The 13,945-nt window shown below is 38.0% G+C and overlaps 1 protein-coding gene across 2 annotated transcripts in view; it reads right to left on the bottom strand.

Moving 5' to 3' along the window:
• The window catches only part of LOC135467936 (protein still life, isoform SIF type 1-like), a 140,203-nt gene extending 128,511 nt beyond the window's left edge, over positions 1 to 11,692 (bottom strand). For both annotated transcript variants that reach the window (XM_064745876.1, XM_064745893.1), the window contains exon 1: positions 11,302 to 11,692. The gene's annotated coding sequence lies outside the window, so the exon portion shown is untranslated. The remainder of the gene's footprint in view (positions 1 to 11,301) is intronic.
• Positions 11,693 to 13,945: the final 2,253 nt, after the last annotated feature.

Here is a 13,945-nt window from a genome sequence, read left to right as displayed (position 1 = left end):
GAGGATTTAGCACTGATTAGATTCACTAGGTTGGGTTTCCACTTTAACCCATTTCTAGGGGGACCCTATGAAGACGGTAAAGTGAATGCCGGTCAGGCTTTAATGGGTACGAACTATTTTTTCCTCATTTTCGCTCCAACTTTCAATTCAATTCGATAAGATGTCAGATGGCCCTGGATCTTCAAACTGACTTGTTTCCGATGCCGGATACACCTCCTTGATGGCGGATCGCTCAAGTGAGGCTTACAGACTATAGATTTCAGAGGTCTCTTCACATGACCAATGCAGGACTGTTGGCTTACCATCAAGTCTATCCAAGCTTTTATAAGAACCAGAGCCGGAAATGCTTAGATCTGGGGAAATATTGATGCCAGCCCCCAAAACATGACACCCACATCAGCACAGTATCGTCTTGGACAAGCTGCCAATCAATTTCCAAGGAAACAGCATCTGTGGTAGAGGGCAGAGTCAGGCACTCAGCCCTCTGGTGGCAGTTATAACAACTCTGTACCACTCATATTCCTGAAACCAGTCCCCTGAGGTGCATAAATTAACACAATGACCCTTGATAATTTTAACATCCAGAAATTTCTGTTCCTACCTGAGAGCTTCTGAACAGAAATCTGTCAACCACTGTATATACAGTATGCATGTCAACCACTGTATATACATTATGTATGTCAACCATTCTAGACACAAATGGAAAACAAAGAGATAAAAACAAAAAATCTTGAACATGAATTTGACATCAATAACTGACAGACGACTGTTACAAAAATGTTTTTTGAAATACAAAATGCTTTTAGAATAGCTATGAACAGAAATGTTGTCATGTTTGAAAATTAAAAGAAAGGTTTAATCTGTAAAAGTGAGCTTGTTTTCCAATCTTACTCAATTCACAGCTTAGTGTGAAGTCATACGATAGAGACAAAAGTCACCCTGTAAAGAGGAAACATACTTCAACACATTTAAAACTTGAGACGGGAACACTTTAAACTTACGACTGAGGCGCACTTTGAAATTAAGACAAAGACACACTTCAAACTGAAGACAACGGCACACCTTAAACTTAAGACTATAAGTAGGAATATAAGAAGAAAGAAACTTTGAAATTCAGACAGTAATGCTCGATTATAATATCAGGCTTATCACACTTTACTCTTAAAACTTAGTACCATGTGCTGTTGAAACATCTTGGTGACCAAGTTACCACAGAGCCAATAAAATGGCCGAAATGCCTCAGGCCACAAAAAGCCACACAGACGATTGTATGGATTGGTCATCTAATGATCCAATTCAAAGTTTAAAGAAAATGACAAGAGAACTGCATGAAAAAAATTTCAACAACAGTGAATTAAAAGCTTTTCAGATAGGTGTTTTGGCAAACATTACACCACTGAAACAAGATATCCTTGTGCATGTACTGACTGGCAGTAAAGGGAAAGTGATTGGGTTTTGAAGTGCTCATGTTGTCAATCGTCAACACAGCAACAACATCTGATCAACCAATTTATCCAAAATGTCCAAAAGCTATACAATTTTTATAGTATCCCCACTAGTCAACCTTAACAGATGCAGTTGGACAACATTTCTGCCACTGGGTTTTCATCTGTACATGTAGGTGTGGTGGGGAATTTAGTCCAGATTGTCAATGCCACTGTCTATACAAGCAAGCATTCTTTGTTCAGTTTAATCCAGCGTGGAGCCTGTTTAATATTCATGGTGTGGGGATTCCCCAAGTACACCTTAAATTTATAATAGAGGACATACTTCAAACTGAAGACAAAGGTTTTTGAAAACAAGAATGTGGTAAAATTCCCAATATCCCTTAGCAACTTCATTCAATTTCAAAGTCTGAGGATTATTATTATCTCAAGAAATACAGGCTACCCACATGTACTTTTAACTTTCAAGAAAAACACAGCTAAATGCTGTCAAGATGTGTAAAATCCAATAACAAGTCATGACTGTAGCTTCAATTCAGTGATAGGTGTGTTTAGTCTGGCTCTTGGAATTGAAATGTTTTTCCCAATGTCAGTAGATAATTTATTCACCAAACTTTTGGTGGATATAAAACTAAATCTTACTCTTCTGTTTTATTCAAGAACAAACAAAAAGTGTTAAGTCAGAATGTAAAAAAATTTCCAACTACTTCAAAAAAACTGAACTAGAAAAACTTATTTTGCCAAGTGAAAGTCTGTTCATCCACAACCCTACCCAAAAAGTCATATAAAGCAATTTATCCAAAAAGCCATTAGGTTTTTGTTTTACTGATTGCAGACATGCCTATATCAATTATACATCTGTCCAGAACCAGGTCAGGGTGCAAGCCAACATCCAGATTCTATCTTCGGATAAAGACATCGTCCAATAATAATAACCAAGCCACCATTTGTTAAACTAAGGTCGACTATTTGTAATTACAAAATGGGGAGCGATTTAACAGCAAAATAGAACAAAGCACCAAAAAAAAGAAGGATATTATTACTGAGGGGTGTCAACTAGCTCTGATGTGATCACTTTATACAAGCGTATCATTGATCAAGTTTTTCCACGCAGGATTCACAATGGGGCACATGCCTAGGGTCGAGAGCCACGCTACTGCATTCGTGTCAGATTGCACAGCCAGCACAAAGTAAATAATTTATTCTGCTTTGTAGAGAGAGAAAAAATAGCTCCATCAATTTAAGATCGGCTCATATGAAAAAAAATATCCTTTTCTATCAATAGTGTATGAATTGGCTCCCTCACAGAGAGGACAATTTTCGACCATAGAATACATGGATGGGGAAAGATGGAGAGACTGATAGGTGATTTAATGATAGAAGACAGAGACATCAATTAAGCGTGATGCTTCTGCCTTCCTTTTAAATGAGAGGCCCTTGAGGAGGGTGTTAGTTCAGCAACGTTTTGACACATCTCATAGGAAGGCTTGATATCAAGCATCCACTAAAACCATATCATGTAAGTCATATCTGGCATTTAACATCCAAGATGGTATAATTACATCTACATCAGGCAGTGAGTGTATGACCTTCAAATGTCAGTAAGGCTGAGACGGAATACAAGAAGGGATCCTGCAGTATGTAATGTTTCTGGACAATGCTTAACTGTACAACACAAATATCCCCCAAGAAGCCCAACACTGGTTGCCTCCCCTTATCAGATGTACGTTTGTATGCATGCTGAAGATCACAAGGGTAAGAAGATACTTTTCATCTAACATACAGAACTAAACAAGTGTGTGTCTTTTGAAAATACACTATACACTGGCATACATTTTTGCAAGAGACAAAACGCATAAACGTAACAGATGGAAGATTGCAGTAATAGTGGCTAATGTCTAGTTCATGCCCTATGAAACACTGCAGTTACTTTCTTCCTCCAAGAATGATATGAATGGAGAAATACAATCCATAAGGATATAGACAGGGCAGATCTGATGTATATTTGGTGTGTAAATGATCAAGGACAAAAACATTACTTACCTGAGAGAAATTCTATCACCCATGGTAGTTCCAATACAATACGATGATGTCCAGTGCAAACTGTATACTACACTGAATGTTGTCAGTACATTGTTTACCTTGTTGCACATTTTGCACCAACTCATTTTGTCCATCATTTCTTGTTTGGGTATATACTGTAAATCTTCAACCTGTTCAACCACTAAAGCGCTTTTTTCAGTGGAATATATGCATACAATTATTATGAAAGTGATGCAAAAATGATTTGTTTGTGTCATGCCAGGTTCACCAACTGTTTAAGTTATTTCTCTAATTTATCACACTTGTTTCAGAATGTTTCAAAATATTGGTTGCAGTGGCGATTGAAGAGTTACAGTATAAATCTTCCACCACCAGCACTTCTGGTTTTTCCCCCACCCCATTCCCATCTCCTATCTCCCACAATTCAACAAAATAAGTACTCATTACAGACGAATCAATGGCTTCATTTTAATATTCTCCCTGGATCTTAGCAAAGAAGTAATATTGCTGAAAATACAATAAAGAACCAAACTTCAGAGAACTGTGATCAATAATACTCTCGCACTCCCTCAGTGGGTGATATGTGAGACTCAGCTGGAAATGCTGCTGAATCAACTCATTTAATACATGCTAACCCCATCCAGGAGGAGCATAAGATTGGACACCGATGTGCTCAATGGGAGTTATAAAGGCAGAAGGATTTTACATTCCTTTGTCCCTTTATACAGTTCTTGAATAAATTTAAATAGACATCTCTTGATTGATTTCATGCTTTACATCCATGTAGCTACATCATACAACAATCAAAACACTGTTTGCTGTATGTATTACGTGGCACTGTATGTGTACACCAATCATATACAAGAGGCGAGCACACAGTACAGACAACTACAATGGCTGATCCATGACCAGCCAATCAGAGATGAGCAGTATAACAGTTCCTCTGAATAACAGACAAAAAAAACCCCCACCACCTTACAGATGCATGGAGCATTCTCATTTTTTGTTGGGGTTTTCTTGGTCTGTGCATAAAACATTGCGTAGGACATAACCCTAGCCCCTAGAGCACGAGCTCTGTTCTAAAAACAACATGTCAGAAATATACAGGTAACTACAATCCAAAGTATACCTGCAGTTGAAGTATCATAGCAATACATGTATATGTTATATCATAGCATGATATCTAGCACTAACATGTGTGCCTGCAGTTCAAGCGTAATACAAGGTTGTCATTGATTACTAACTGATTTCTTCTGACGCCTTCATAATCTATGACAGCACATATATCAAGCACAAAACATGACCTATTTATATGGCTATGGTAACGACAAAAAAAAAATGTTCCATATGTTTGCCCTGACAAACATCAGCTACCCATATGTTTGCCCTGACAAGCATCAGTTACCCATATGTTTGCCCCGACAAACATCAGTTACCCATATGTTTGCCCTGACAAACATCAGTTACCCATATGTTTGCCCTGACAAACATCAGTTACCCATATGTTTGCCCTGACAAACATCAGTTACCCATATGTCTGCCCTGACAAACATCAGCTAACCATATGTTTGCCCTGACAAACATCAGCTACCTATATGTTTGCCCTGACAATCATCAGTTACCCATATGCTTGCCCTGACAAGCATCAGTTACCCATATGTTTGCCTTGACAAAATTCAGGTACCCATATGTTTGCCCCGACAAACATCAGTTACCCATATGTTTGCCCTGACAAACATCAGTTACCCATATGTTTGCCCTGACAAACATCAGTTACCCATATGTTTGCCCTGATAATCATCAGTTACCCATATGTTTGCCCTGACAAACATCAGTTACCCACATGTTTGCCTCGACAAACATCAGTTACCCATATGTTTGCCCTGACAAACATCAGTTACCCATATGTTTGCCCTGACAAGCATCAGTTACCCATATGTTTGCCCTGACAAGCATCAGCTACCCATATGATTGCCCCGACAATCATCAGTTACCCATATGTCTGCCCTGACAAGCATCAGTTACCCATATGTTTGCCCCGACAATCATCAGTTACCCATATGTTTGCCCCGACAAACATCAGTTACCCATATGTTTGCCCTGACAAACATCAGTTACCCATTGGTTTGCCCTGACAAGCATCAGTTACCCATATGGTTGTCAGGCTCGTTACCGAGGGCCGTACATCCCAATATTAAATCTGCACGATGATGCACATATCAGAGGTACAACTTCCTATTTGAGCAGTGATTATCTTTATATCCACAGTTTCTCAGCATAAAAAAAGATTCAAGTTCATCTGTCTGAAGTATTATGGGATATCAAATTGTTGGGATGGGCTGGCCAATGGCACTTGTATTTACTTACATAGAAACAGAGAAAATCCAGTTTTATCAATTTACTCCAAAAGTGTAAATATATAGCAAAGAGGCATCGCAAAAAACAAACTGAAGAGTTCCCTAAATCAGACATATTATATGTACAAATAAGAAAATAATATACTGTGCATGTATATTATGTGGACATTTTAACACCTGGCAGAAGTTAACAATAGATGCTGCCAGACATGATGCTGTATCACGTAGTGGCCTGAAAACATCAAAGGGCTATGCTTGTGTATGATGTATACTTGGCCTTACAGGGCTTCAGTGCAATTCACATATTGCACTTGAAAGTCATATAAATGACATCAACCATTTTTTACGTTTGTAAATGTAACATCGCTGAAGCTTGACAATACAAGCAGATCCTCAGAAATATGATAAGGCCTTGAGTCCTCGAGTTAAAACACCTGTCTGGATCAATCATGATCCCATACTGATGCCATTTTCTACTACCTCTGTTTGTAGTAAACCTTACATGACAAAGGTATTTACACAACAATATCAGTTAAATCTATACCTGTTGGTATTAAAGAAGAAATGCACTCCAAGAGCAAAACAAAATCTGTTCATCTATGATGAAATTTTAAATGTGCTGTTAGAAGCTTTAACAGTACTAGTCTATAATAGCAATAGTTTAAAACTGAAATCATACTGCAAAAGTTGTAGTATAATGCAACTGAAATGTTGTATATCTGTGCAATAAAATAGAAATAGTACATCGGCAATATACAAGCACAAGCTGTTTAATTCCAAAAATCCCACAATAATGCTGACCACCATTATATAAGTGAAATGTGCCTGAGTACCCCATAAAACAGCAATCAAATAAATAAATAATTCAGAACACTAGAGCTGTGTCATGAAGTACTCTTGACTAAACTAAAATGCTGATATGATAAAGGCTGCGTGATGACAGAGAGATGATACCTGTATCTATGCAGTAGAACAACCAAGTGTATTAAGCTACAATACACAATGCAGCACCTAAGCAGACAAATCACTCCTCGCTGTGAAAACATGTTGACAAATGGATATACCCAGTGGCACATGGGACATATGTAGTCAAGAGAAACAGCTGGCCTGGGTCCCATCAAAGCCAGACACCACATCGCACAACAAATTATACCTAAAGGCACAGTGTGTCAAAAGACCTTTCTGCCAACGAACAATACACTATAAATTCCTGCTATACATGTAGGTGTAAAATCTATAAGCTTTACATATATAAGACACATGAGCATGATGTCCTTTAACAGTCTTGTACTCTAGCCACAGACATAACATTATTATATACATGTAGATAGGAATTACATATTCCAGTCAAAATTTACAACACCTGCAAATACATGTACATGTAGGGGCTGTCAGTGCAAAACTGTAAAAAGGTTTTACTGATGGTAAATGAGGAGTTAGGTAGATGGCTTTATCTATTACCTACCGATACCAAACTACCTGAACGATGACATCAAATAATATGATAATGAGACTGTCTTGATATAAAAGTGACTTCATACAGACTGACGCTATAGCACAGCAGCCCGCCCTACTGATAAAAAACGTCTGTAGACTCACCCTGCCTTGGCGCAGCGCTTCGCTGAACTGTCACGTGTGTCAGTGCAATCTAGAGCAAATTATCCTTATTCTCTCGCACCAAAATTCACCTTCCTCATTGATTACATGTAAGATGATCACCCACTACAATACATCAGGTTTCCACAGAATCTGAGTCTCTACTGACCCGATGGCTGCTGCTGTATTAAGACTGTGAAGAGAGTGCCCAGTCTTTGACCGGCAGTATACCGTTGTGTTTACACAGACTAGACTTCAGCTGACCAATCGCACCCGAGACAGAAGCTTATAGCACAGGCTCCGGAATTACCCACGCTGCTCCACTGGCCTGATGTTGAGACTGAGGCTGACTGCAGTACAGTTATGCCGATTTTCCGAGTTCCCATATATTGATTGCCGTGAGGAGAGCTCTAATGATCCAGTCTGCCTGCAGCAGCTGTCGCAGTGCTTCGCACAGCACCCTTGCACACAATCACTCCCTCAAATTTCATTGGACACCGAGCCTTTTGTCCTTCGAAAACAATAGCTGATTTCACTGTGGTGGAGAGATCCTGGGCCTAACTCCCAGAAGAATACAGCACAACCACTGACAAGCTTCCAATCAGTGGGTCTTAAAAGATAATTATGCAACACACACAAATTGCAGGTTATTTTCTTCAATCAAAGGAAGAAATGTAATTTGGTAAATGAAAATTGATGACGAACCAGAAAAATACATGACAAAACCTTAATCTCATTATTTTAATGCTTTCTAGCACTGTAAAACTGATTAATAAAGAATTATCTTTGTTTGAAACTTGCAAAAATGCTCCCAAGTGACAGCTATGACTTTAAAAACATCTAAATCCAGGATATGAAAACATCAAAAAGCCCTCATGTTTCTAGTTAATGGAACAAAAATACAAAAGAATCTCTGCTTTTGTTACTGGTTCACAAATGATCTAATAAAAACACTGTGTAACAATCTGAGGTTAAACACAAAAGCCAATTTTGAGAGGAAGATCATGGCAAGAAAGTAACTTTTGCACGTTTCTACTGAGTAATTTAAGCCTTGCACGCATGGTTTATAATTTGGCCATCTTAGGAAGTATGTGTACAACTAAATGTGCAACAAACAGGTAATACCACACACATCTGTATATGTATCATCACTTAAGTATGTGTACAACTAAATGTGCAACAAACAGGTAATACCACACACATCTGCACATGTATCATCACTTAAGTATGTGTACAACTAAATGTGCAACAAACAGGTAATACCACACACATCTGCACATGTATCATCACTTAAGTATGTGTACAACTAAATGTGCAACAAACAGGTAATACCACACACATCTGCACATGTATCATCACTTAAGTATGCGTACAACTAAATGTGCAACAAACAGGTAATACCACACACATCTGCACGTGTATCATCACTTAAGTATGCGTACAACTAAATGTGCAACAAACAGGTAATACCACACACATCTGCACGTGTATCATCACTTAAGTATGCGTACAACTAAATGTGCAACAAACAGGTAATACCACACACATCTGCACGTGTATCATCACTTAAGTATGCGTACAACTAAATGTGCAACAAACAGGTAATACCACACACATCTGCACGTGTATCATCACTTAAGTATGCGTACAACTAAATGTGCAACAAACAGGTAATACCACACACATCTGCACGTGTATCATCACTTAAGTATGCGTACAACTAAATGTGCAACAAACAGGTAATACCACACACATCTGCACGTGTATCATCACTTAAGTATGCGTACAACTAAATGTGCAACAAACAGGTAATACCACACACATCTGCACGTGTATCATCACTTAAGTATGCGTACAACTAAATGTGCAACAAACAGGTAATACCACACACATCTGCATGTGTATCATCACTTAAGTATGCGTACAACTAAATGTGCAACAAACAGGTAATACCACACACATCTGCATGTGTATCATCACTTAAGTATGCGTACAACTAAATGTGCAACAAACAGGTAATACCACACACATCTGCACATGTATCATCACTTAAGTATGCGTACAACTAAATGTGCAACAAACAGGTAATACCACACACATCTGCACATGTATCATCACTTAAGTATGCGTACAACTAAATGTGCAACAAACAGGTAATACCACACACATCTGCACATGTATCATCACTTAAGTATGTGTACAACTAAATGTGCAACAAACAGGTAATACCACACACATCTGTACATGTTTCATCACTTAAATTAGGGCCATTTCCATTTAAAATCATTTTTTCATACATATTTACATTTGTTCATAAGAAAGACTTGTTTAGGTTAAGCCCACATATAAACTACTTGAAAACTTACAAGATATATGAGTATGAAATCCAATATAATACTGACTGGGCATCTATACATGCATTATATTACTTATTTGATTGATGATATTTGAAAAACCCCAAAATTTTTGCCTATACAGTAGAGGTCTGTTGTCTCAGCCAAGGAAATTAAATGGACTTTGTGAGGCAAATCACTGACCATTGGCAAGATGTTGCTATACTTTAATAGGTGTGATATGCAGACTTACACACCATACTCAATGGCAAAGGAGGCAGTATGGCCAGTGCGACCATGACCATACTAGTATTCATTAAAAAAAAAAAAAACACGTAAAAAAAAAACAACATTGAGTTCAAGTTGCTGCCAGCTACATTTAGTACACCCTAATTATCGAACCTATTTAACCACCACTACCACCAATATCACCAATATTTTTGACCATTCCTGGAGTGTAGCTTTGGGGTGTAGAGAAATAATATGCATAGTTTTTGCAGCTTGTATCTAACACAAACAAATCTTTTTTTTTCATGATAAATGCACGCATAAATTCCAATGAGAAGTACTTTAGAGGTCGAAAATGTTGAAGATTTACAGTAAAACAACATGCTGAAAATCTGTTTTCTTAAACAGATTTGATCAATTCAAACATGATTGATACTCACTATTGTTTCCTTCAACAGATTTGATCAATTCAAACATGATCGATGCTCACTGTATTTCTGCCACTGTTCATCCATTCCACATAAAATGGAAATAAAGACATTTTCCTGAGCAGGAAAATGAAAGTGTGACGACTAGTGTCACCAGGCAATCTCACCAATAGTGTTAACCCTTTCAGAGTTAGCATTTTTGCCATATAGAATATTATACTTTGTTCATGTATATGACAATTACTGTAATCCCAATATGTTGTCCTAGAATGAAGGACAGCTGGAGCAGTGTGCAAGGCATAAACATGTATATCCCTTCTGTAGTAGCTCTCATAGTAAAGTTTGTACACATTTTGCTTGACATTTTTACGATGAACAGTTTCCACTTACGTCACTCAAACCCTGTTTGGCCTTTTAACCATATATAGTTGTTATATGAGTGATTCAAGTGACACTGTGTTTCTGGTTGCTCTCACATGGCCTAACAAGAATTCCTGATTAAAAGTTGATTTCTGCGGCTAGCACGCACATCACAAAAACAAATTTCTGTGGCCATTTAAGTTTGTTTTCACCACTCTCCCTAAATAGATAGGTTGTACTATTTGTTGTCTTTTTCTTCTATATGCCCAACGACAATGACTTTCCCCAAAATTTCCTACATGTGCACCATTTCCCCCCACATTGTAGTCACCATGTTAGGGTACAGTCTGATCATAACAACCCAAGGTGGTTCAAGATATATACATGCAAGAAACGAGTGTGTGCACTGTACATGTATAACAACAGCTCAAACTGTATCATAAAGAGTCTAATCACCAGGCTGAGCAATTTTAACATTTAGACAAGAAATGAAACATTATAATACACATACCTCTGGTGCTTGGTCAGTTGACATTACTATGAGCTCAGGCTTGCAAGAACATGTTGAACCATCTTGGACATTGAGGTAAGAAAGGGTAATAGTTGCAGGTTTATCAACATAGCCCTCGGGGTGAGGGGCACCTGTGTGGGCCACATGGTCAGAGGTTTGGGGTTAATCACTTCATACCTGCCATACCAAAGTTGTCCACTGTTACTTCTGTTCTGGGACACCTGTGTATATAGTACCAACATAATCAGCTTAACATAAATACCAGAACAAATAATTTGTAGCTAGCACTAGGCAGGGGAAGCAATTAATATAACAATAACCTACTAAGCTGTTCTTATGCTACAAGGTGTGAGTCAGGGAAAGGTTATATATTCTTCACCTCCCCTCACAATGTTTTGGTTACATACTTTCTCTGAAGCTTGCTGAGCCTCCATTTCAGGGGCAGTAGATCAGGGGCAATCCTGACTTGGGTCACACCTTAGACCTTAAAAGAGGAAGTTCTAGCTTCCTCGCTTAGCATTCAGCATTAAGGGGATAGTACAACAAGTGGTTGACCTGTATCAGCATAATGGCTCGGGCAGAACTAGAACCTGACTCCCACCTCCAGTGGAGTATGCTTGGAGGAATGATTCACTTTCTGTTTCACAGCTAGGTTGCAGACAAATGAATCAAAGTTCAATAAGATAATCAAAAGCAGTCATCTTGGATCACAGAGGGCTGTAAAACACAATGACAACTGTCTTGACAATGACACAGCACCGTCCAAGTTTGAAAACAATTCCTTGAGTTGATTTCAGTATATATGTCACATTCTATGGATAGTTACAGATAGATAGAACGACATGAAGAGCAATAAAATACAATCCTAATGAGCATCTCAACCATGACAAGGCAATAGCCAAGTTTGAAAGCATTTCAATGATTGATTTCAACAAGTAACATTCACATTTAGGCCAGTCATCCATTTTTTGGTCAAAATGTCAGCAGATCTCACAGAGCACAAAGTTTGGGTACTATTTTCACTTCAGAGCCTGTGACTTATTCTAACTGCGTCTTGCTTACTACAGGGTGAATATCCATTTTGCGTAAGATTTCTTGAGCTACAATCAACACCTTCATACTTGTACTAAGGCAAGTCTGATTGACAAGATTGCCTTTTTGTTTTACCCGGTATCTTAATTACTTTTCTGCCATCTACACTGATTTACATGCTCTGCTGTGCTCTTCTGCACTGCCTTGAAAGAAGAGTTTTTGTTTTGTTTTTTTCAAATCCTGCAGGTTGCTTCCTGACAACTGCACAACTGCACATAGAGGGTAGGGTGCTAGACTAATTAGTGGAATACCCCTCTCATGGGAATGCTGAATTTTCTACATCCATGCCTGCACCTATGGGACAAGTAAAGTTTTGTGGTCAGACAATTTCCACATCAGCTGACAGTCACTGTCGTCTGTCAGCTATGTCTGTCTGTAATGAGTCTGCTGACGGACCTCTAACCTCACAGTTTTGAAGTGATGTCATAGCTGCTCGGAGCCAATCGTCAGTACGCTCCATCTTTACTCACGTGACTAAAGCATTGAAGGTTAAAACAAACTGAACCGAATTTAATCCAGGCGAGATAAGCCTTGAATGAAATTTTAGCATGAATAGTGAATAATATAGCTTTATGGTAAGAATTTGTTTCTGGAAAAATAATCAAAATGTGCCTAACTTTCAAATATGATAGTTCCATTGTCATGTAATGCTTTAAACTTTAGGAATCCATGCTCAAACCTATCCATGCCTAGGGACTATACTACCCACTGCCACTGGTAAACAAATGACATGGTAGACATGTAAAAACTCGCAAAAGTTTTTGTTTCTTCCAACACAAAATCACAATTTTGCACAGCAGATGTTTATTCTTTCGGTTATCTGAAATTTTTATGAATAAATACATCGATAAAAGGAGCCAATGAGTACGACGAAACAAATGTAAACGCGCTCGTTTTGACAACGCTTGAGATTTACCACCTCTTAAATCGAAGCCCCCGCCATGCGCGTGCTCGTTAGAACGACAAACGTCGCGCCTAAATTTTCCTACGGTCAAATTTTACACGACATGCTTACCAATTAATGACGTCATCAAAAGATGAGCATTTATCAACAAAATGCTCCATGAATTTCCGTTTGGCATTTTCAGCAATTTTTAACATGTAGAATAACTTCGTACATTCTTCTTTCTTCTACTGTTTTATGTGAAGCAGTTTTGGAGTCTTGGGAGAGAATAATATTATTGGAGAAAAAAGGGATATTATGTTATGATGAAAACAAAAAATAACTTTAAAATCTGGAATAATTCAAGAGGAACACCATGACGTAGCCTATAAGATTAAACGTAAGTGGTCATGATCAAAATGAATACTGCTATTTAACAGACCCTACAAATCTTTTTAATAGGCCTTTCTTGAAAAAAAAAATATAAATAAAAAAAATAAATGCGAGTTGTGCCTTATTCCCAGGCCTATGTACTACATTAAAGGTGTTGTTCTGTGCCAATGACGTTCATACAGCATGCTTTTTTTCTTTGATATCTAAACTTATGTTCTGAATAGATGATTTATATGCATTAGTGCAAATTACAACGAATTTTGTCAATAGCCAAAC

The sequence above is a fragment of the Liolophura sinensis genome, chromosome 1, assembly GCF_032854445.1.
Source record: "Liolophura sinensis isolate JHLJ2023 chromosome 1, CUHK_Ljap_v2, whole genome shotgun sequence".
NCBI classification, from domain to species: domain Eukaryota; kingdom Metazoa; phylum Mollusca; class Polyplacophora; order Chitonida; family Chitonidae; genus Liolophura; species Liolophura sinensis.
Note: the sequence above shows the minus strand (reverse complement) of the source record. Positions and strands in the feature narration are given on the sequence as shown.